The sequence below is a fragment of the Myotis davidii genome, unplaced genomic scaffold, assembly GCF_000327345.1.
Source record: "Myotis davidii unplaced genomic scaffold, ASM32734v1 scaffold762, whole genome shotgun sequence".
Lineage (NCBI taxonomy): Eukaryota > Metazoa > Chordata > Mammalia > Chiroptera > Vespertilionidae > Myotis > Myotis davidii.
Genome location: NW_006293699.1, coordinates 1,815,392 through 1,820,252, shown reverse-complemented (window position 1 = coordinate 1,820,252; position 4,861 = coordinate 1,815,392).

The following is a 4,861-nucleotide window of genomic DNA, read 5'->3' as shown; positions in this document are numbered from 1 at the left end:
CGTTTTATCTCGTTTCCTACCTACAATCCTAGTTATTGTGCAGTCTGTTCGCTTGGAAACTGGTACCTTGGGCTTAGACTCCTGCAAGTTGCAAATGCAATGAAATGTGGCATTCCTTAAAACAGTTTTTTAAGTGAAACTGCCTTAAAACAGTTTTTTAAGTTTGAAACTGCCACAACATTGCAGTTTACAATAAAAAGCCACCAGGGAAAAATATAGGATCTTGTGCTGCAAAGCCCCCAAATCCTAGGGCCATCTTGGTAGCCTGGGAACAGAAGGTGTCCAGGATCGGGACTAACCTTAAAGGCACCATCCCTGCACCACCTGGGGAAGAAAGGCGGTCATTGTCTACCACGCTATTCCCTCCTCGACGCTCCTCGACTTCCTGACTTCCCTTTCTTTAGCTGTAGACATGCACGGAGCGGGGACAGGGTTTCCGGAGCAGGGACAGGGTAGAAAGCAGAACATCGCGCTTGCTAATCGGTCTTCCCCAGAGGAGCAGTGACGCGGTGAGTTTTCTAAAACAGTTTTTTAAGTTTGAAACTGCCACAACATTGCAGTTTACAATAAAAAGCCACCAGGGAAAAATATAGGATCTTGTGCTGCAAAGCCCCCAAATCCTAGGGCCATCTTGTTAGCCTGGGAACAGGAGGTGCCCAGGATCGCGACTAACCTTAAAGGCAAGCCTTAGGATATCCCATCCCTGCACCACCCGGGAAGAAACGTGGTCATTGTCCACCACGCTATTCCCTCCTCAACTCTCCTCGACTTCCTGACTTCCCTGTCTTTAGCTGTAGACATGCATGGAGCGGGGACAGGGTTTTCCGGAGTGGGGACAGGGTTTTCTGGAACAGAGACAGGGCTTTCGGTGAGGAGACAGGGTTTTCAGAGAGGGGACAGGGTTTTCAGAGAGGAGACAGGGTTTTCAGAGAGGAGACAGGGTTTTCAGAGAGGAGACAGGGTTTTCAGAGAGGAGACAGGGTTTTCAGAGAGGAGACAGGGTTTTCAGAGAGGAGACAGGGTTTTCAGAGAGGAGACAGGGTTTTCAGAGAGGAGACAGGGTTTTCAGAGAGGAGACAGGGTTTTCAGAGAGGAGACAGGGTTTTCAGAGAGGAGACAGGGTTTTCAGAGAGGAGACAGGGTTTTCAGAGAGGAGACAGGGTTTTCAGAGAGGAGACAGGGTTTTCAGAGAGGAGACAGGGTTTTCAGAGAGGAGACAGGGTTTTCAGAGAGGAGACAGGGTTTTCAGAGAGGAGACAGGGTTTTCAGAGAGGAGACAGGGTTTTCAGAGAGGAGACAGGGTTTTCAGAGAGGAGACAGGGTTTTCAGAGAGGAGACAGGGTTTTCAGAGAGGAGACAGGGTTTTCAGAGAGGAGACAGGGTTTTCAGAGAGGAGACAGGGTTTTCAGAGAGGAGACAGGGTTTTCAGAGAGGAGACAGGGTTTTCAGAGAGGAGACAGGGTTTTCAGAGAGGAGACAGGGTTTTCAGAGAGGAGACAGGGTTTTCAGAGAGGAGACAGGGTTTTCAGAGAGGAGACAGGGTTTTCAGAGAGGAGACAGGGTTTTCAGAGAGGAGACAGGGTTTTCAGAGAGGAGACAGGGTTTTCAGAGAGGAGACAGGGTTTTCAGAGAGGAGACAGGGTTTTCAGAGAGGAGACAGGGTTTTCAGAGAGGAGACAGGGTTTTCAGAGAGGAGACAGGGTTTTCAGAGAGGAGACAGGGTTTTCAGAGAGGAGACAGGGTTTTCAGAGAGGAGACAGGGTTTTCAGAGAGGAGACAGGGTTTTCAGAGAGGAGACAGGGTTTTCAGAGAGGAGACAGGGTTTTCAGAGAGGAGACAGGGTTTTCAGAGAGGAGACAGGGTTTTCAGAGAGGAGACAGGGTTTTCAGAGAGGAGACAGGGTTTTCAGAGAGGAGACAGGGTTTTCAGAGAGGAGACAGGGTTTTCAGAGAGGAGACAGGGTTTTCAGAGAGGAGACAGGGTTTTCAGAGAGGAGACAGGGTTTTCAGAGAGGAGACAGGGTTTTCAGAGAGGAGACAGGGTTTTCAGAGAGGAGACAGGGTTTTCAGAGAGGAGACAGGGTTTTCAGAGAGGAGACAGGGTTTTCAGAGAGGAGACAGGGTTTTCAGAGAGGAGACAGGGTTTTCAGAGAGGAGACAGGGTTTTCAGAGAGGAGACAGGGTTTTCAGAGAGGAGACAGGGTTTTCAGAGAGGAGACAGGGTTTTCAGAGAGGAGACAGGGTTTTCAGAGAGGAGACAGGGTTTTCAGAGAGGAGACAGGGTTTTCAGAGAGGAGACAGGGTTTTCAGAGAGGAGACAGGGTTTTCAGAGAGGAGACAGGGTTTTCAGAGAGGAGACAGGGTTTTCAGAGAGGAGACAGGGTTTTCAGAGAGGAGACAGGGTTTTCAGAGAGGAGACAGGGTTTTCAGAGAGGAGACAGGGTTTTCAGAGAGGAGACAGGGTTTTCAGAGAGGAGACAGGGTTTTCAGAGAGGAGACAGGGTTTTCAGAGAGGAGACAGGGTTTTCAGAGAGGAGACAGGGTTTTCAGAGAGGAGACAGGGTTTTCAGAGAGGAGACAGGGTTTTCAGAGAGGAGACAGGGTTTTCAGAGAGGAGACAGGGTTTTCAGAGAGGAGACAGGGTTTTCAGAGAGGAGACAGGGTTTTCAGAGAGGAGACAGGGTTTTCAGAGAGGAGACAGGGTTTTCAGAGAGGAGACAGGGTTTTCAGAGAGGAGACAGGGTTTTCAGAGAGGAGACAGGGTTTTCAGAGAGGAGACAGGGTTTTCAGAGAGGAGACAGGGTTTTCAGAGAGGAGACAGGGTTTTCAGAGAGGAGACAGGGTTTTCAGAGAGGAGACAGGGTTTTCAGAGAGGAGACAGGGTTTTCAGAGAGGAGACAGGGTTTTCAGAGAGGAGACAGGGTTTTCAGAGAGGAGACAGGGTTTTCAGAGAGGAGACAGGGTTTTCAGAGAGGAGACAGGGTTTTCAGAGAGGAGACAGGGTTTTCAGAGAGGAGACAGGGTTTTCAGAGAGGAGACAGGGTTTTCAGAGAGGAGACAGGGTTTTCAGAGAGGAGACAGGGTTTTCAGAGAGGAGACAGGGTTTTCAGAGAGGAGACAGGGTTTTCAGAGAGGAGACAGGGTTTTCAGAGAGGAGACAGGGTTTTCAGAGAGGAGACAGGGTTTTCAGAGAGGAGACAGGGTTTTCAGAGAGGAGACAGGGTTTTCAGAGAGGAGACAGGGTTTTCAGAGAGGAGACAGGGTTTTCAGAGAGGAGACAGGGTTTTCAGAGAGGAGACAGGGTTTTCAGAGAGGAGACAGGGTTTTCAGAGAGGAGACAGGGTTTTCAGAGAGGAGACAGGGTTTTCAGAGAGGAGACAGGGTTTTCAGAGAGGAGACAGGGTTTTCAGAGAGGAGACAGGGTTTTCAGAGAGGAGACAGGGTTTTCAGAGAGGAGACAGGGTTTTCAGAGAGGAGACAGGGTTTTCAGAGAGGAGACAGGGTTTTCAGAGAGGAGACAGGGTTTTCAGAGAGGAGACAGGGTTTTCAGAGAGGAGACAGGGTTTTCAGAGAGGAGACAGGGTTTTCAGAGAGGAGACAGGGTTTTCAGAGAGGAGACAGGGTTTTCAGAGAGGAGACAGGGTTTTCAGAGAGGAGACAGGGTTTTCAGAGAGGAGACAGGGTTTTCAGAGAGGAGACAGGGTTTTCAGAGAGGAGACAGGGTTTTCAGAGAGGAGACAGGGTTTTCAGAGAGGAGACAGGGTTTTCAGAGAGGAGACAGGGTTTTCAGAGAGGAGACAGGGTTTTCAGAGAGGAGACAGGGTTTTCAGAGAGGAGACAGGGTTTTCAGAGAGGAGACAGGGTTTTCAGAGAGGAGACAGGGTTTTCAGAGAGGAGACAGGGTTTTCAGAGAGGAGACAGGGTTTTCAGAGAGGAGACAGGGTTTTCAGAGAGGAGACAGGGTTTTCAGAGAGGAGACAGGGTTTTCAGAGAGGAGACAGGGTTTTCAGAGAGGAGACAGGGTTTTCAGAGAGGAGACAGGGTTTTCAGAGAGGAGACAGGGTTTTCAGAGAGGAGACAGGGTTTTCAGAGAGGAGACAGGGTTTTCAGAGAGGAGACAGGGTTTTCAGAGAGGAGACAGGGTTTTCAGAGAGGAGACAGGGTTTTCAGAGAGGAGACAGGGTTTTCAGAGAGGAGACAGGGTTTTCAGAGAGGAGACAGGGTTTTCAGAGAGGAGACAGGGTTTTCAGAGAGGAGACAGGGTTTTCAGAGAGGAGACAGGGTTTTCAGAGAGGAGACAGGGTTTTCAGAGAGGAGACAGGGTTTTCAGAGAGGAGACAGGGTTTTCAGAGAGGAGACAGGGTTTTCAGAGAGGAGACAGGGTTTTCAGAGAGGAGACAGGGTTTTCAGAGAGGAGACAGGGTTTTCAGAGAGGAGACAGGGTTTTCAGAGAGGAGACAGGGTTTTCAGAGAGGAGACAGGGTTTTCAGAGAGGAGACAGGGTTTTCAGAGAGGAGACAGGGTTTTCAGAGAGGGGACAGGGTTTTCTGGAGAGGGGACAGTGTTTTCTGGAGAGGGGACAGGGTTTCCGAAGCGGGCACATATTTCCGGAGCGGGGACAGGATAGAAAGTAGAGCTTCTTCCCTGGCTAATGGGCCTTCCCCAGAGGAGCAGTGGCACAGTGAGCTTTTTTGTAACAGGAGGGATTCCCTGGAGCCAGGTGCCCACCAGCCTGAGCCTCCTCCCCCACAGAGACCGGAGGGACCATAACATCTCACAGGATGGCTCAGGCCCTTGAGAGAGACCGGCCTGGGTCATAAGAACATTTACCTCTCAGTGAGACAGAAAACATTCACACCTGC